Source organism: Bactrocera oleae, chromosome 6, assembly GCF_042242935.1.
Source record: "Bactrocera oleae isolate idBacOlea1 chromosome 6, idBacOlea1, whole genome shotgun sequence".
In the NCBI taxonomy this organism is placed as follows: Eukaryota; Metazoa; Arthropoda; class Insecta; order Diptera; family Tephritidae; genus Bactrocera; species Bactrocera oleae.
The window spans coordinates 41,131,391-41,152,127 of record NC_091540.1 but is presented as its reverse complement, the minus strand read 5'-3'; the positions used below and the strand labels follow the sequence as shown (position 1 = coordinate 41,152,127).

General features: G+C 34.2%; 1 long non-coding RNA gene across 1 annotated transcript in view; it reads left to right on the top strand.

The window, feature by feature from the left end:
* The first annotated feature begins 10,833 nt into the window (after positions 1-10,833).
* The window catches only part of LOC118681582 (uncharacterized), a 28,021-nt gene continuing 18,117 nt past the window's right edge, over positions 10,834-20,737 (top strand). Inside the window, exons 1-2 of the long non-coding RNA XR_004977292.2 lie at positions 10,834-11,767; positions 11,883-12,048. This is a non-coding gene — a long non-coding RNA (uncharacterized lncRNA). The remainder of the gene's footprint in view (positions 11,768-11,882; positions 12,049-20,737) is intronic.

Below are 20,737 nucleotides of genomic sequence, written 5' to 3'. Positions count from 1 at the left end.
TAAAAATTCCGCCCCGAATGCTGTTTTTGAACTCAGAAATACTTCCGTTGCTTAGTCTTACCACTGAGAGCATAAATGTTTGCTTTTTGCATTGATGCAGCAATCTAATCTCGTCAAGCTTAGTTCAATCTGATGGTTTTGTTTTAACAGAGATGAAAAGGATATTTCCTTATACGACAGCAGAGCTGTTAACAATAGTATTAAGGAATGCATACGCGAGGCTCAGATATAGAAAACTAATTTTACCTATTTTCTTGACGAATATATTTGATGATTGCTTTAAATTGAAATTATGGCATCATGGCATATTCATGAAACGAGCTACCACAGTTTTAAGAATATAATATTGATAGCTATATTTATTATAGGACTTCAAGTAGTTTCCGCGTAATGGGTCGAAATGTAGTATGACTTTAAACTAAGAGCCATTTTCGATCAAAGTTATATGAAAAATAAAATAATACAGACATGAAAAAAATTCTATAAATAAATATAATGCTCTTTCAAGAATAATCTGGGTAATGTTGCCACCTATTTAAAAAGTAAAAATGAAAGTACTGCTAATAATATGGGATTGAGTTGCCACCTATTTAAAAAGTAAAATTGAAAATATTTCCAATAATATGATATAGAGTTGCCACTTTTTTAAAAAGTAAAATCAAAAATATTGTTAAATGTGTGCGAAATTAAAAAGTATTCGGGAACGCCAACTACTTATATTATATAATAGTGTTGCCATTTGTCGAAACAAAGTAGCTGCAAATGTAAGGAGTAGACATTTTAATGCTAAACTTATAGTTTGATGTACTTTAGAATGAACTACTTAGACACTTTTGATGAGAACTAAGCTCCTCAAACACGTTTTAAAATTTTTAATTTTTGCATTGACAATTTTAAGATTTTCTTGCGTATCTGTCTGTTCATCATTAAATATGCTGTGGACTTAGTAAAGTTCGCATGCTTAGAATCAATATTCATTTGGTTACACTGCATCTCACAACAGAGGCTACAATGCAGCAATGTGTTTGAAACTCAACACCGTAAATTAATTAGTCTGTTTAAAAATTAATGAGTTCGCGACTGAAATGTAGTATTCCAAATGCATTTAGCATACTATGTAAAATATAATATATTTACGCATACATAAGTATATTCTCACCAATTAAGGCATATAAATATTACATAATTGCACTTTGGTTCTTCAATTATTTGACACCGCGGTTTTGCTGTTTTTTTTTCTATTTTTGTAACCAACATAACAGCACTTCATTGACATTAGTCGCTTGCGCGCTGTTCTATTGTCTCTACTCTCTGTTGTTGTTGCTGTTAGTACTGTCATATACTCGTTTTTACTACAATTATAATATGCATTAGGCTGCATTTCACTCACACCCGTAAAGTTGAGTTTGCTGTGACAGGTCCAAACCATAACGTCAAACAATGGCTAATTCAATTTGGAGAAACAACCACTACAAATATTGAGCCTAATTTAATTTTCTAGTTTGAAAGTGGTCATTATTCATGCTTTGCACACCAAATAAATATTTTTTTATACATTTTTTGTTACGAAGTTTTATACAAAATTGTAGAGAAGTTTTTGTGTAAAAAATTTTAATCAATGCGAAGTCTGGAAAAATACGAGAGTCAGAGAGAGTTATGGTGTGCTGTAAATTTTTGAAGAATAATCTATATATAACGGTACTAAAGCCCCCAGTTTTTCCTTCACAATTCGAGAAGTTTTGACGCCTCCATTTGATTGCTTGGCTTGCCATCAAATAGCGGAACAGTATTGACGCTTTGTGAGTATGAAAATCCTTCAATTTTTAAGATGCAGAAGCGGATCTAATGCTATCGGATTCTCGAATTATTTTAGTGGTCTGCAATTTGACTATTTTCAGCTAGTTTGTGGCATCGCATAACAAGATATCAAGGTTCTTTCAGCGAGTTCTAGCTTATCTCAACTTGGAACAGACTTCAGTTTAATATATACTCTCGGGTATGTTTTATGGCAGCTTAATATTGTGTATTTTTTCTGAGAATTACTTTTTATTTGCATCAATTATTTTGCAATGGCATCACTTACGTTCAAACGCTAAATCCCAAAAAAAATTTATGGGTATATGCCACATGTAATCTGCGTATCACTTTAGCGCACACATACTATGAGCTCACATAACGGTAGCCTTTCACAAAATATTCAATTAAAAAGAAAAAGTGTAATTAATGTTAGCGTAAAAGTTTTCATTAATCAAACGACAGCAGCCAGCAACATGCCGCAACAAAAGCAATATCAGCTCTTCAAACACACAAAGAAAAAGTAAGGTGAGATGTTAAGTGTAACTATGTAACAAATTGCAACAAATAAATCAATAAAGCTGTTGCTTTTGTTGCAAGTTGCAAGTAATGCGCTACAGGTGCATGCAACGCGCTGCAGTGATGAGCAACAATTGCAACGAACAATTAGCAATTGGTGAATGTTGGCAGCCAAATTGTGCTGCTGATCATTTGCTTGTGTTGATACCATGATCACTGAAATCGAATCAATGTGGCAACTAGCCAATAAACAGCCGTTACTTTTCCTACTGCTGTTGTAACTGCTGCGCGGCTTTGGTGTTCGGAAAATCAATAGGAAGAGTTAATAAAAAGTGAGTGAAAAATACAAATACATAAACGCCGACAAATCGCTTGAATTTTTGTTGTTAGTGTTATTTTTTCCGCTTGTAACTGTAGTTTAATAAGGATTTGAGCTTCTATTATTGTTGTAAGTCCATTAACAATTTTTTACATGAGCTTAATTAACAATCTATTGGGTCTATGACTATATGAGTGCGGTTTTTTTCGTCAAACCTTTCTGACAATTTGTGGATTTCATCCCCAAACAATAGGGCTTGGGGCGGTCAAGAATGAATCAAGCCAACATTTGATAACCTGTTCTGATGTGAACCGTATTCCAATGAGGGTGTTCTGCATCGGCCGATACAAATTAGTAGTCAGAAGGCAAGATCTGGGCTATAAGCCGGTGAGGTAAAATTCCCCAGTCGCTGTTATCCAAATAGTTTTTAACCGGTCTTGCAGCCTGAGGCCGAGTGTTGTTATAACGGAAAATTATTGCCTCAATCATTCGCTTCATTTTGATTTGAGTTCTAGGTAGTGTTTCCCATTACAAGGTTCACCTCTTCCAAGCCAAAATCACCGCTGAAACTGTGAAGTAATGCAAAAGAACTTTTCATAAACACTTCTTCAGGAAAGCAAAAATAATTATTTTTGTTTAAGCTTCAAATTGATGACTATACTGAAAAAGACACACAAGGACAGCAGCTTTGCAACGTATGCTTGGAATATTGGAACAATTACTTTTTTACAAAAGTTGGATATCTCGGTGCCACAAAACAAATATTTTCTATCATCGCTGAGTGGTGATGTAAAGTGTGAATATGTTCCAATTAGGTAAATTCTTCCGGCAACTGACTAGTTTAAGAAAGTGTTAAAAAAGTCCTGTCATTGTGTATCGAGGGATACATGAATGAAGAGTAATGGACTTACGCTTACTAGCTCAGATCGAATTATTAAACGACCCTTTCGGGTCCCTTACGTCCAAAGTGACTAAGGGAGTATTAATTACCAAAAAGTGCGTCGACATCTTTTCATTCACTTCGAAAAATTAGCAAAATTAATTGTCAAATCCCCAAAATTATTATATTGAGAAAGTGTGTTCGATGCTGGAAAGAACAGTTGATAGATTTATGTTACAAAGTTGCCACCATATTATTTGGCAAAGTGCTTTAAAAATCCATTAATTCAATTGTTGTGTTTACTTGCATATCATTTGTGTTTTTTCTCTTGCTTACCTCGCATTTGTTGTGTTCCGCCTATATTTATCAAATTTCTCTAATATTTTTTTTTTTTTTTGAGGAGATCATGATTTCGTTATTCGTCGCTTTTCGTTTTCACATTTTATTATTTTCCAATGATTTGTGGTCAGTGAAGTGATTGTTTGTCAGTGTCTGCTATGCTATTGATATTGTTGTTGTTTAACTTACTTAACGCTTATTACTTTCACCAACAAATGTTCAACAGCAAATGCCAACCGACAAAAACAACAAGCCATAGTCGCAAATGCAACATCATTAACCGACTACTGTAGCAAATACAATAGCAACAACAACAACAGCAGCAGCAGCGGCAACAGAAAAATCAAAGAAAACCAAACAAAGCTCACAAGCCATTGAAACGCTCATAAAAGCCAAGCGGCATATGAAATATGCTCGAAACATAATGAGGCCGACAGCACCGGCGCAACATCAACGCCAGCACCAACACATCCACAACAACAGCAATAAACCATGTTGGCTACAGTAGTAGCAGCAGTGACAGTGCTGGCGACAGAGCAGCAAACGCGTCAACAATCTGGCAATAAGCTGAGCTTGGCGTCGGCAAATAATGACTTTGAGCGCTGTGCTGCTCTCGCAATATGCTGTTGTTATTGTTGTTGACACTCTTAACTGACATACTGTATAAATGTACATATGTATGTATGTGGTTGTAATGTATATTGTATTGTCGCATCTATTGAATTAACCGCTAAGCTAAGCGATAAACTCAGCACCTTGCCACATCGCGCCGCGTCGCTCGGCTGGGCGGCCATAGAGTTGCTCAATTGAGATCAGCGCGGCTTAGTGCAGCTTAACGAGCAGACAAGCACTCGGTTGCAAGTTGACGCCGGCGATTGAGTACGCGATGGTTTACCGTTAACTGGTCACATTTACTTCCCACTTTGCCTATTTGAATGTGGCCCATTGGAAAGTGATCACCGAGAAGTGGGGCAAACGACGTGACGGCATGCGAATACTAATTTTTGCCAAAGCAGAAGATTGTTCGCTAATGTCGCGGATAATTGAAGATAAGCAATGCTGAGATATACAGGCTAAGAGTGGATTACTTCCGAAACCTGGTATGGAAAACCAAAGAAAAATTTCGGAGTTTTGGTTAACACAGATCATTTATTGTAAATTCGATGTTGTTCTCATTGTATTGTATAATAACTAACCGTGGCCAATTGAAAATCCAGCCCCAGGTATGGCGTTACTTCAAACCCAATGTCGTGATTCGATTTAAAGTCCGGGTTTCTAGCTCGATTACAGACTTACCAGATTGCTAGTTGTTGTTGAGATTATAGGCCTTAATTTGTTTGTAGGGTTTGATTTAGCTATTTCCTACTGGCCCCTTTTATGTTCGCGCCACCATATCGAAGTCTATTCATATACTTACACACAACAACAAAGTGGTAATTGGTGCTACCCAAGCGATCAGTTAACGATTCTCCATTTGTATGACGATCGGTGATGCTATTTGCAGTTCTTTGCAGCAATTTGATTTTAAAGTAAAGTAAAAAGCGCGAGTACAGCTTATTATTGGAAATTCAGGCATCTGAGACAAGATTTCCATAGTGAATATGTGAGCTTCACTAGAGAAATAATATCAGCTGTTAAATGATTTACTCTAAGCCCAAATTTTCGACGGCATTACAATTTGTGCATTTTGAAATGTTTCGTACATTAGTACCGCTATTGACCGCAGTAGCTATTTTATCAAAAAAAAAAAAATATCGGAATCGCAACTTTCTAAAATAAATTTTTTTTATTTAAGGGGTTATATCCACTTGCAAGTCAGAAAAATGCGTTTTTCGTGATTTTTTTATTATTTGAAAAGGCATTTCATAAATAAATCAAAAATTTAAATAAATAAATATACTGTACATTTACAGAATATAATATAATTCAATAATCGGTGATTGATTTAGAGACATTTGTGATTCCTTTGATCCCGTAGCCGATCTCTAGGAGTATCTTCCAAAAAAAGTATCTGGCGCTGAGGCCAGAGTCTGTTTAAAATTTTCTCTAAACTATAAACCAAAAAAATAATATTTTAATTGTAGACAAATACAAGTAATGATCGAAGAAGGTCTAGTAGTTGCTTAATAAATTGAAATTTCTATCAAAAACCATTTTTCATTATGATCTATAAATATATCTAAAAATATTGTGTAAAGATTTTAAGTTGTTAAGTCCTGGCGTTTTGACAGACTCTGAATTTTTTTTATATTTCGAGAAAAACGATAAGATTTCTATTTACTAAGCAGCTCAGAAGAAAAAGCTCGGGTCGAAGTTTTCTAGTCTTTAGTTGTTAGTTTAAAAATTGTGCAGAAGACTTAAGGTTTATTCTTTATTGGTAGAAATTTTGATATATGAGTATGTTTTTTTGATAAAGTTTCGTTGGTATAGTCTTTAAATTATGAGTCTTCGAATCGCCACTTCTTTGCTCACCATGCGTAACCTCTGCTCTCTAGCCCAAGAAATTACCTATGAAAGTAGAAATAAAGTTGTGTAGGTTAATTCAATTAAGAGAGAGTAATTGATCACTTAGGGAGCACAGTGGCCCTTATACAGGCTTAAGAGCGGCCGCTTGCGGTTTGGCGCAATCAACCAACCAACTGATCACTTATTCCTGCTGTCCGTTCTATTCGCTACTCTTTAAGGTCACTAAATTCATTGGTCACTTAATTATTTTTTTTCATTCGACATTATTATTATTGCTATAAACCAATACGTCACTAAATATTCACATAAATATAAATTATAAAAGTTCCAACATATTTTTACTCATTCGCGAGTTTTCTTATTTTTTAGTATTTATTAAATACTATAACTGTTATAGTTAATAAATATGCATATACACGTAGACCTCTTGTAGCGTCAAAAACGTGCAGAGAGCGCTTTCTTTTTGCCCCACTTCAAACATACGATTGACTTTTTTTTATAAAATGAAACTAAAATCAAGAAATCATAAAAACCGTTAAGACGAGAAGCAAAAACATAAGCCAACATGTGCCGAAAAAACAATTACCAACTACTTTCTTCAACACATTTTTTTGGTTTATGTTAAACTTTTCTCGTGTATAAAGTCATAATAAATTCCGGTCCAAATTTTAATTTTCATCACGCTCATAACGAAAGATATATGAGTGCGTAAGAGGCAGCAAAAACTTGAAAAAAAACAAACAACAACTGTTAAACAATGAGAGCTATAATGGTAATAACAGTTAATGTGATAACCGGCAGGGTGTGGGCGGCGCGCTAAGCGGTAAAGTGTGTAACCAAAAATTAAACAAAAACAAACCCAAACTTTGCCACGCCATCCGCCCGCCGGTTATTTATTTTCCTCACTACTTTTTGTTGTGACGATGCGCGTCGCGGTGTCAGTGCCGCGCGGGTGGCGCTTTACTCTGTTCCGCTGGCGCGGCGTATTTTGGCAGCGGCGCATGCTATGCAACTCTATTTTTGTGTCTGAGATGTTGTTGTTGGCGCATACAAACATACATCCGCATTTGCTGGCATCCGCTCTTGCAACAGTGGCCGCGGCGGCGCAATGCGGTCAAGTTGTTTCGGTTTACTTCTTTTTGCTGGCTTTTGTCGTAATTTTGAATGAATGCATATGAAAGCATGCATGTTATACATGCGCACACACAACCATACTAATACTGTAAGCTTTAGGCTATAACCGCTGCGCCTGTGCGTCAAGTGAAGATCAACTTGAGGCCAAACGCGGTATGTCAGCGTGCGACAGCTAGATAAAACGTCTAATGTGTAATTATGTATGCATGCACTAGTATATATGTATGTGCGCATGCGCAAGTATTGAGTCAAAGGTTTAGGTGACGCTTTTGACGCAAAACTTTCCAATTTTTACAATTTCTTTGTTGCTTCGGCGTGTTGTTGTTGCTCTCTGCTGCGACTGTTATTTATTGCAATAGTTACTTTTATTTTTTTGTTTGCTTACTTTTTTTTTTTTGATTCATTGGGTTTTGATTTGGAGACTCGGCGGTTGTGTGCAGACGCTTTCATTGTGCGTTGCGCGTTCCTTAAATGTTGCCAATGTTTGTGCTCCATCAATGGTGGTGTTACAACGCCTACTGCTATTGTGTCGATTGTTGGTGTCGTTGTCGCAAAATATTGCAGGTTGTTGTTGGTGTTGTTGTTTTCATAAAATAAATATAAATTTATTTTTAAATTCACGTTATTTCTATTACTGATTAACGTTATATAAAATTTAATTCCTGTGATTTAGTGAATAAAGCCTTCTTCAAGTCAGTGGCACCCCTGTCGCGTTTTTTGAGCCTAGAAATGCTTGATATGTGAACTTTTTAGATCGACGTGTTTATATCATTTGATCAACTTTAACCGAGAATCAATCAAAAAATGTTTTCTAGATTGGTACAACTTTTTTTTTATGTACATGTGTAGTTTGATCTCCATGTGTCATTTAGTTTGTGAGTTGACAACTACTTGTTTACGACGCAAAAAGTTTGTCTAGCAATTTTTACCATGAGAAAAAAATTTACCACGAACTTGCTTGAAATTTTATGTTTCCAATAGAATCGCGTTTATGAAAACCTTGAAAATATTGCAGTCTTTTGGGCAGTCGACTTTGTCACAAACACAAGTATTTGAGGCATACAGCATTCATTGAAGGTTAAGAAGTCAGAAAGATGAAAATTTGTTTCATGCGAGTCTACCATCCACCTCTGCGATAAAATCGAAAAAGTCAAAGAAAAAGTGCTTGAAATTCATGGTGTTGGCATCAAAGATATAGCAGAGAATCTCAACATCTCTTATGGATCGACTCAAACAATTTAGTTCACGTTTTAGGTATGAAGCGTGTGAAAGTTAGTCTCATATCAAAAGATCTAAATCTTTTGCAAAAACGACGTCGAGTAAAGGTCGTCAAAGAAATGCTTACCAATGTACCTGAGGACCCTATATACTTCAAACGCATCATTACTGGTGACAAGACGTGGTTTTATGAATTCGATGTCGAAACTGTCCAACAATTCAGCGGATTCAAAAAGCCGGAGTCGAAAAACACAAAATTCAGTGAAAGTGAAGACCACTTCAGCTGAGGCTTATAACAACTATTGGAATAAACGTCAACATGTTTAAATTGCCTCAAATAGAACCTATTTGGAATGCATTGTATTAAAAGATGTAAAAATTATGTTTGCTTAGTTCTGGGTAAAATCTTGGTCATCTGATCAAAGCACAATAGCTTTTCTTGGTCTTCTTTCTGATTGGCATCCGCATTTTTAGGTATTCCATTTTTTCTATATACGGCACCCTGAATAATATTGATCATAAGCGCAATGTCTAGTGAAGCCTTTAATCCTTATTTGTCGAAAGTTTGTCTATCGCAGTCATTAATTTTCACTCTCACAAATATTTTTGCTGATTATTAAGGTCCAGAGTTTTATACTTGCGTAATGTTTTCAGTGGCCGATTTTTATAAAATCCATCTGTCGCTCCATTTATGGAAATAAGAAGTAAAGCTCTCTCTAGTGTACATACATATGTAAATTTTAGAAAATTCATTCAAATTCACACCAATTCAATTCAAATTCACACCAATAGCCGCTCGACTGAGATACATGCAAGTTTCCATTAGCCGGTTGAGAACTTAACGGTAGATATTATTGGCGAGTGAAATTAAAAAATTTATTGCATAAAAATTGAGAAGCCTCAACAGGAGCATAAAACGAAGCGAGAAAGTCAAGAAAAAAAAACACTCAAAAACGATTGACGTTGAAGTGTACGCCGTGATTGATGGCGAGTTTGCGACAAATCACGAACCGGCTCGTCCAACAAACTGACTGTAAAATTTCCATACTTGTGTATGTAAATATATTTGTATAATACGAGTATGTATATTTTACAGCACCTCTTTATGTAATATGGTTGATACAATTACTAAGTAGGGTATGAAGTTGAAGATGTGATTTTTCCTCGCATTTCTTTAAGCTCGAATTACTTTATTTCATGTTTTGAGTGCTTTCTTCAACAAATTTCTTTTATTTCATTTCATTTCGTTTGTTTGTGTATTTATAACTTTTTATTGCTATTGTTGTTGTTGTTTTTTTTAACAGACTATTCACTAGTTAGCTTAGCGTGCGATTGGCATAATTGTTTTCGCCGTTGCTGTTGTTGTTTGTTGTTGTTGCTGTCGCTGCTGCTTTTCCTTCACCGCTTATTTGTTTCATGTTGTTGCGCTTGTTTTATGTACTCGTACATACATATAATATGTATGTATGCGAGTACAAAAAATCAGTTGACCTCCGTTGACCTCGTTTTGAATATTTGCCTCGCGCTATTTGTTGTGGCTCCAATACTTAGCAAGTACATGCACGCCAGTGTTGTTGCTGTCGTTGTTGTAACTCTAGCTGTTTTGTTGACGTTCGCTGTTGTTGTTGTTGCACCCAGTGTTGCTATTTGGCGCTGTTAATTCTCAACTATTTTTTATGATTTTTATTTTTTGCTCCAACTTTTCGCTCATTTTATCGCAAACTCGTAATGCACGTGTGTGTGGTTTCGTATGTGTGTGTGTAAATAGTTTGTGTGTACAAGCAATTGCTCTGCTTTTCGCTCGTTTACGCTTTCCTCTGTTGATACTTATTTCATTGTTTGTGCACCCATTGCTTGTTGTTCGTCAATGTTTTACGAAAAAAAAACTTTTTTTATTTAATTTGGCGTCACTATGCTCCGCTTTCAATTTAATTTCAATTTTAATTTGATTTACATTTTGCTTGCTGGTGAAATTATTTCATGTTGATTCGTTGCCGGGTTTCAATGCAATTCCACAACTTTTATTTGTTTCACTAATGAATATTTTTATGGGAAATAATTATTTTATAGGAAAAAATTTCTGAATCGATATATTATATGTAAAGATTGAGTATTATCGATCATTTTTTAAAAATACACAACCTCTGATCAAATATGACCCGGATTGACAAAAAAATTAAATTTTCACGTACAAATGCATTTTCATACATATTTATTATCGCTGGGATGGCTTCCAGTTTTATCGAATGACTTTTAATGGGTTAAGGGGGTATTTTAATCTAGCAATAAAATATAATAAATTTTTATTTTTAAAGTTTAACTATTCAAGAGTATGTCTACAAAAGGATTTTTAAAAATTCAAATTATTTTCAGAGATATAGGTATTTTACCGCTCCGGCTCGACATCCAAACTGGTTCGACCGGATCTGAAACATTAAACGTGATTTTCTCGAAACTGACATTTTCAAACGACACCCACGATTTTTCACTGGACTCATTTACCATTTATAACATTTTTAGAGAGATTTATGGACTTGTCTATGTCTGCAACTATACATATCCCCAACAGCCAAAAGAGTAAACGTCGCCCAACAGAAGCAAACGTCGGATACCCTATAAAATATATACATAAATGATCAGTATTCCTAATTAAACCCACGTTTAGTTATCAGTAATGATGCATCTCATCCATAAGAGATGTCGATATCCTCTGCTATCTCTTTGATGTTAACAGGACGATTTTTAAGCACTGTTTCTTTAACTTTTTCGATGTAATCAGCATTAACAGAAGTGGATGGAAGACTCGCACTAGACAAGTTTTCGACCACTTCACGATGTATTCGATGGTAAAATAAACTAATAATCATAAGGTGTTAGAGTTGTATACGACTATACCTTCCATAGTCTTATTGAATAAATAGTAAGCTCAATTCCCATAACAGTTCGCTCTACGATAACCATTATCAATTTAGCCATCTACAAGTGAGACCATCTTTCGTGCGATAACTGATGCATAATCGAGAGAACCCTTTCGATCCCAACGATAAAAGAAGACCCAAGAGTTTTGATGTTCTTGAGAAATTAAAGCTTTTTAGAGGGTAAGATTTTACTTAGAGATTTATACATTTATTTTTTAAATACTTTACTATATCAATTCTTATTTATAGTTTGTTTCTGTAAAACTCCCATAAAAATATTTTCTTTAATTAACAGATTCCTCATTTACGTATATGTAACGCATACATACATAAACGTAAAAGCAAACGAAACTCATGTCATGCAAATATTTAATTTACTGTGCTTATTTATATACAATTACTACAAATCAAGCACCGTGGAACCGGGGTCATCGTTTATTTAGTCATGCCTAATAATTAATGTAAGTACAGATACTTATATAAGTATATGTATAGTCGCATATAGAACCCTACACACAACATAAGTATTTATAAATATGTCAGCTGGCGACAAATCTACATACCACTTGCGGGGAGGCTATAAAAATAGCACTTTTTCCACATTTCTCTGCGCATTCACATAACTTCTGGATATATTTTTCCAATCTTTTATGTGTTCTTTTTTTTTGTTGCTTGTGAACTCCACAACATGAGCTGTGATGAACCCGACATCAACATCACGTTACACCACACCCTTGACCATACGTTCGGTTGCTTGGCGAATTGGCGTGTTGGCACTTGTTGGAAATTAGCACAAATTGCTCGTCAACAATGACTCGACCGAAATGGTTGTTGAACTCAGCCAGGGAGTAGAAGTTGATGAGTTAAGATTTTGTTGGAGCTTGGGTTAAGAATTGTACATACAATCGTATGGAAGAATTTCATAGCAAGTAGATGCGGGAACCCTGTAGGAAAAACCATTGGAAATGTTTAGGGATAAATTAGATATTCAATTTTATCGCAAATTATTCCTTATGAGTTTAGAAAATATAAAAATGGATACTATCGTAAAAAATAATCCGTATGCTATAACAAAGCTGATATTATTTGAACAATACATATGATATTTTTATATACATACATATATGTATTTATAGTGAAAATATATTGCCACGCCAATACGTAGCTTTAGTATTAATATCATTCAGAATGTAAACAACCAACCAAAATTCATTTCTTATCTCTCAGTTTTTCCTAAAGGGTATCTTTTCTCTGGTCACTTCAGTTAGTTTGTCCTCTATTGTGATTGTATCGCTGTTGGGTCAATTATGTGGGCCATGCGAATACCTATAACAACAAATACAAAACAAGATACAGAAATAATTTCTATAAATATTTGTATTTATATGAACAGATATATTACATCATATCCATATATGTATATATGTACATACATATATAACATATAGAAATTATGTATCGTCCAACACTAGAGAACTACAATATAAAGCATATCACAACCAAGTACATTTGTTGTACTTATTTGCGTTGACTTCGAAGAATTCCAAGTAATGACCATTATAGCACTGTGCTATTGCTGCTCCTATATTGCACAGCTCAAAAAGGTGTACGAAATTTGTTTGCAAATTCTAAAGTCGTTGGGAGTTTACGGAAGTCGGAGGCAATAACATGACATATTTTGATTGATAAAAGTACGTGCGAATGTAGGCGTTTGCCTCTGGCAGAAAAATAGAGATGATATTCATACGTATGACCAGTTTAAAAGTGGTTAAAAATTGTAACAATTTTCAATAAAATTAATATCTAACGGTATTTTGCTACGAATATTTCCTAAAAGAAATTAGATTAAGTCCAAGACATTAAACTCTTAGAAGGAAATCTCAAAACAGTCAAATCCAACCAGTTGTGTGGAAATCTGTATCTAAGAATTATGTAGTCAGTCATTTATATGCGTGCCAGTGTTATATTTCTTATCTGGATATCTGAAAATATCGACATTAGCCCATAAAAAACCAAACAATAACACTTAAAGTTATGCAGAATTTACAAATAAAGCAATCAATGTCCCTGAGGCAGCCTATTAACGTCATGAAACAATCGCATACAGTCTGAGTTACAAAAGATCAGCCGATCGATCAAGCGATCGCTCAACTCAACACATTAAAATGCCAACAATGTTAGCGAAAAGCAAATGAAATCACATCTGTTTACATACACACATTTGTATATGCGATAAAGGGAGAATATATAAAAAATATATATAACTAAGTATTGTATATTTATAAGTAAATATATAAATAAAGAACGGCAAAGAATAATGCTGTGGAAATTCACGCGCAAAATTGTTGAGTAATCACTTATTGCCCCATAAGCGAATGATTAAAAATAAATTCTAGTGGAAAATTAAAGTAAGTAAAAAAAATCGTATGAATTGAATTAATAATCGAGGAACTGGCAACTAAAAACATTTGACAACTCTCAAATATGCAAATATGTATATATTAGAGTGGTTCCAAAAAACCGAAAACTCTCTAAGTATGAGCTCTTAACATACAGTTTCTTATTTTTTTCTTATTATCAGATCCAAAAATTTATGTCTCGCTTCCAACCACTTGAAAAAATATCTCGTTTCATAGATTTTGTATGTAATTGAATGCTTTACAAAATGTTACGGTTTTTTCGTAAACCTAACCGTTAAGAAAATATTAACGGTTAAAATTTGACTATTTTAAGACAAATTGGGTTTTTGGTTTTTAAACTTTATAACTCAATAAAAAAACTTAATTTTAAATTTTCTGCCCTACAAAAATAGTCTGTATAATTTTTCAATTAAGTTGAGCGCTTACGAGATATTCGCCGTCAAACATCCGATCAAAGGAAAACACAAAACAAAAATTAAAAAAAAAAAAACAATTTTTGTAGGGCAGTTAATTTCCTACAAGACTATGAGCTTTATATTTTAAAACGTTGTTTTTCTTGCATTGAGTTATAAAATTGAAAAGAATAAAACCAAATTCGTATTAAAGTAGTCAAACTACAACCTGTAATATCTTTCAAACGGTTAGGTTTACGATAAAACTATAAGATACCATTTCGAATAGCATTTAATTTCCTCCAAAACAAGATATGTTTTTAGGTAGGTGGAAGCGATAGTTCTATCTGAAAATAAGAAAAATATTATATATAAAACCGTTAAGCGGAGGCCCTTCTGGTTACAATTAAGAGCTCATACTTGGAGAGCCTCTCTTATTTTTTTCATTTTTTTGAACCACCCTAATATGCATACATATATATTTTTATATTGACAGGCATGTTTTTGAAAAGTCATTCTGCGAAAGCAAACAACTGCGTAGTAAGTGAGCAGAAGCCTTTAAATAGTGTCAACAAGGGTTAGTTGCAATACTTTTGATTGCCACTGTAACAAATGTATTAATCGCAGCAACAATGTGATAAAAGCGGAATGATTTTCATATTTTGCTAAGCCCTCATGAGCGGCGCCACAATTAATAAATTTGTGTCAAAATATGCAAATTTCATAATGAAATTTTTCATGAATTTGAGGCACTTCGTTTGTGTTGCAAGCAACTTTGTGGGGAGAAACTAAGGATAAAAATTAATTGATTATGCTTTTATATAAAATTTGTAAACACTTTTATATATTTATATATATTTTGTGTTTATGTGCACTTTGATTAATTATAAACCAAAAAAGCAGCAGCAACACAAGCCAACGATTATATGTACGTGTGTATGTAGTCGTCATGCAGGTATAATAGCACAAAAATATTCAATGGATTATTGCTTCTTAGGAACGGCTTAGAATTGTTTCAAATCATTAAGAAAATATATAATATGTAATAAGATATGCTTTATGTATGTACGTTTGTATATAAAAAAATTTGACCGAAAGGGCAGACGAATAGTTATAAATTTGCGCGTCACCTGATTGACATTCATGACCCCTGTAATGATAAAATTATATTAAAGTCCGTCATTCACAATAGTTTCATTTCTGAAATTGATGTTAGAGGGTTGAAGTGTCTTGAAACGAAAAATTCATCTTGAAAGAAGCGCATCTATTAGAGATGCAGGACCTGACTTCAATCCCTACCAAACAGCGAAAGCTTTTTTCATAATATATGTTATTTTTCGGTATGCAACAATAATGTAAGGAAAGCGCTTTTCGTTTATTCCAAAAATTCATTAAAGTGGTATAAAGTCGATAGTATTCGCAATTTATCGAATAACATCAAATAGTTTAAACCATTTGTATACAATTTTCTATTAATTTAATTTTCTATTAATTAATATTAATATAAATTTAAATATAATATTATATTCAAATATATTTAACTCAACATAGAAAGTTTTGAAGACTAAATATTTTTGATTTTGTCAAAACTAAGGCACGCCTTTAAGTTCAAATGAATCACTACTTTTAGCATTTGTCCACATTACTGCAAAGATCAACCTCAGAATATGTTTTCAAGCTTTGCTTATGTGGCACGAAGTTATTAGCTAACCCTGCACTTCATCTTTCTACCTCTGGCAAGCTTAAAAGAGACCTTAAAAATATCCATTGGAGTAAAGCTAAGGTATGTGACTCGTCCATTTTTTATTTATCAATAATTCTTATGTATATAAGTATATACTATGTATGTCTATCTCATTATTTGTCTACGCAGCATCTTTGCGGGACCATCTTCTTGGGTCTGTTTTTCCAAAGCAGCGCAGTCTAATTTAATTTATGCCACCGCTCTTGGGCGAACACAAAGCACTCCAGCGTCTCCGCTTTAACTCTTCAACTTCGACTTCAGTCATTGACCAATTAACGAGCACTCGCGCGCGCGCGGTTATTCTGCCCCACCCAGAAAGCGCTTTAACGTCTGGCAGCCATCCAGCCATTTAGCCGCCGCACAGTAGCTTTGATACAGTTGCCGGACAGTAAGAAATGCTGTGGCAAGTTCTCATTTAGCTACATTCTTCCGCTTGCGCTGACGTAGAGTAATCTTTAAGCGTTAATAATGTTTTTTTTTCCTTCAACCTGTTACTGCGTCTGCCGCACAGGTCTCTTTTTATATACGAGTATAAGCGTATATGTAGTTATTTTTTAATTCCTTCAGCTTTTGCGCTTCTTTGACGGTTATTCTTCTGCTTTATATTATATTTTAGTTTCTCATTGTTGTAGTCATTGTGTTGACTCTCCATCTAATTTCATAGTCTTTTTGTCTGTCTGTTCGTTTAGCGAAGTGTTGCAAAGGCAGTCTGTGCTCTATTCCGTGCCTCCCTCTCTCTATCTGTTGCCTGTCGGCCGTGTGTCTTTTTTTTGTGCTTTGCTCATTGGCAACTGCAGCTATGTGTCTTTTAACTCGTTTCTTTTGATTGTTTTGCTGCGTCTGGCAACATTCTTTCATCATCTTTTTTCACAGCTTACTCACATTTATTAATCCGCCTTCAATACTCCGTCAGTGGCAGCAACCCAGAAGTTATTATAGACACTCATGCCACGCGCATACCCCACCGCACTCCTCCCACCGCAAGTTGTGCCAGCAACAAGAATGCCATTATTCTGCGTGTCTTTGTCCGATGCAGTTTATCTTTTAGAAATAGTTACACACGCACACATAGTTGCACTCACACCGACTCATTTCTTGATTATCGCTTTTGTTGTTGTCATTTTTGTTTCTTTCATTCTTCTTATTTATATTTCGCATTCCTGTCTACTTCTATTATTGTAGCTACTTATTTGCATTGCATTTTAATATCTAAATCTCTTTGTTTTTTTGTTGTAATACTGGCTTTGTGTTCTTTTAACTTTTAAGGTGGAGTCAATCACTAAAGAAATGGGTGGATTAGCTTGAACTAATTTGCTACAGTTTTGAGAGATATTTTCTTTAAGCCCGAAACACTTTTCATCAAAATGGGTCCAATCTCACCTTAATCGTTACCTAGCTGAACTATTTGAGGTTAGGAAATCGAAAAATATTCCTAAAATTTTGGACAAATCTCTTTATTATCAGTTATTTTCGCAAGGCTTTGGACAGTTTTTGCAAATTTACGTGAACAAGAACTAAAAATATGATAAAGTGGGTTCTTCAATGAATATAGGGTCCACTTATTCTAGCATCGTTCAAACTGATCAGTTTTTTAAATTAGCTATTTTTTATTTTTTAAATAAACCATTTTTTTCACTCTCAAAACTTAATGCAATGAGGCGCTTCAAATTAAGTTGACGAATTATTTTTCATGGTCCCAACAGAAGACTCGTTAGGAATTCAATCCCTGTAGAGCTTCTTCAAAGCTGAGCAAAATTGCTTTGTAGAGTAAAACTTTAGCGCTTTTGACAATTGCAAAGCTTTTTGGTCAAAGTTACTGGGGCGGAGTTTCTATTTTTTTTTTAATTATCAGTGTTGCTTAGATAATTAGTTTTTAGTATTGGAGGTGATTATATTATATTCGATTGTGTATGTATGCCTTTTTTACGCTTTGAAAATTGCATTGCCATAAAAGGCAACCACAAAATAAAATTGCATAAAATGAATGAAAGGCGCGAATTGTGCACAGGCACAGTAGATGATTACCAAATGCCAGCCGCCAATATTTTGCTCAACTTCCCATTATTTCTTATTTACTTATCTATTCATATGTGTTTTACTTTCATTTGGCGTTTTTAATTCGCCACAATTTTTGATCAATTCAGTTCAGTTTTTGCTTTTTGTTTTTTTTTCTACATACACAAACAAACACATTAACAAACATATATGTAAATATATTTTCCTGCAACAAATTCCATTTCCCTTTCTTTTAAATTTGAATGAAGAAATATTCACAAGACTACTCATGTGTATGTGTGTGTCTCTTGTGCATTAAACAAATTTGGGTAAATCACAAAATTGGAGAAAATAAAAATTTCTTCACAAATTCGCAGACACACATTACGGTTTATCAAATATTATTGAGTTATTTCTCATGTGGCGCTTTAATTTAATAAATATATTTGATTTGTTAAACGAACATTCGGCGCCACATACATACCATACATTCGAGTGTGTTTAGGTATGTGTATCTGTGGTGTGTCCGTTGGTGTGGTGAATGAATCTTTCGTTGCACATTTGACTTTCACCCTGGAAAAATAAAAAGTGAGTGAGATGATAGAAGCAATAAACATGAAAACTCTTATTAATTTTTTTTTGGTAAAGAAATTGTGCTTATTCAATAAATGCGCAAGCTTACGTTTATATTTTTGTAATCTGTATTTCAGATTTATAAAAAAGTTCTATCCCAACTAATGAAAAATTCTAACGATATGTATTATTGTTGCCTCATTTGGTAAGTTTAACTTTTACTAAAAACAAAACCAAAAACATTTCATTGTAAAAGAATTTGCTCTTAAATGATATGATGATTCACATTAGGAGTAGACAAAAAATAAGAACATTTCAAATAATTGATGAATACGATTAATAACAAAAGTTAAAATTTGCTTGTATATTCAATATTTTGTTAAATATTGTAGCTATTGTTTTTCAGCACAGCTTGGCATCTTTTGGAAATCGAGTCCACTAAATCCGCACAAGTAGTTTTGGAATATCAAGCTTCTTGGAAATTTCTCAACAAGTTTTGAACTGACGCTTTCTGTCTTTCCTTTGACACAAAAGTTTTCTATTGCATGTAGGTCCGGAGATTGGGATTAAAACGTTTATTTAATTATGAAGAAAATGAGTTCGTGCCAGGAACGACGTATGTTTTAGCTCGTTGCTCTTTTGAAACTTACACTTTCGATACATCTTTCACTCTGCAAGAGGTAGCATTACTTCACTGAGTATGTGGACGTAAATAAATCTCTACATCTTTTATTTTATTCAATACAGGGGACTCAGAGCGTAATAGGAGAAGCATCCCCACACCTTGATGTGGAATCATCTCCAAGCTTAGCTTAGTAGTTTTTATAACATTAATACTTCCACTTATTTAAAACTGTTTTGTTTGGTAATTCATTTGGTAAATAACACTGAGTTATAAATGTAACTCTAAAACTTTGCTGTTGGAAAGTTTAGTTAATTCATTTTATTTGGTTATAGGCGTTCGATATTTATACTACATCTTTGTAGATTTTATATTTAAACCTCTCCTCTCTTTGTGGTACTCGTTTTTAACCAAGTGGTGAAGGAATGACAGCTTAACTCAATTTTAAGGACCACCCTTATCTTGTCAACTTAAATCACTTTTTTATATACATACACTAGGTAGAAAAAGTCTCCGCTCACTGGGTACAAAATTTTTTAAACTTAAATAAAAGTTTGACCAATTAAGAGATTACAAAATTTTTTTTGTGTTATTAAACCATATCTTTTCATTTAAAAAAATTTACTTTTATTTCAAATAATAAAATAAACAAAAGTCACAGACTTCATTGTCCTTTTAAAAACAATTAACTTAAACGGAAAAAGTCTCCGCTCATCAAACAGAACACAATTATATCAAGTAATTATAAAAAGTTTAATAGCTGGTGGGAAAGCCTCAAAATTTTAGAACTTCTGGTAGACGTTTAAGCATGGAATGTACTAATATCCTCGTATTTTCAGCCGACATTTTACTCAATTCATCCAATAAATCGGTCTTGAGCATTTCTTTGTTGGTAATCGTAGGTGTGCGAATTCTGCGCTCCAATAGAGCCCACTGCTCACTTGGATTGAGGCCAGGTGATTATGGAGGTGAATGTAGCTGTTTTGAAGCATTGTATAGCCAAGGGCGAGCAAGTTCTGCTGTATGCTTAGGGTCATTGTCCTGTGGGAACCAATATAAATATTTTTTCATTATATTTTCGATAAACTCAATGCCACCGACTCTACTTGCTGCCATACACCCCCGCAATACAACTCCGCCCCACCATGCGTTACGGTTGAAGTAAGATTTCGTGCTTCACAAGCCGTACCAGTTTTTCGCCACACCATCTGCCTTCCTTTTATTCCAAATACACAATATTTGGTATCATCCGACCGTAAAACCGATTCCCAGAGAGATGTAGGCTGTGAAAGAATGCGTTTCATACGATTTTTTAAGGAAATTAATGGATTGAGTTACATCCGAGGAACATTTACTGTAGTTTTGCTTAATTAAGTTTGAAATTGTCAAACCGTAGATCATGCG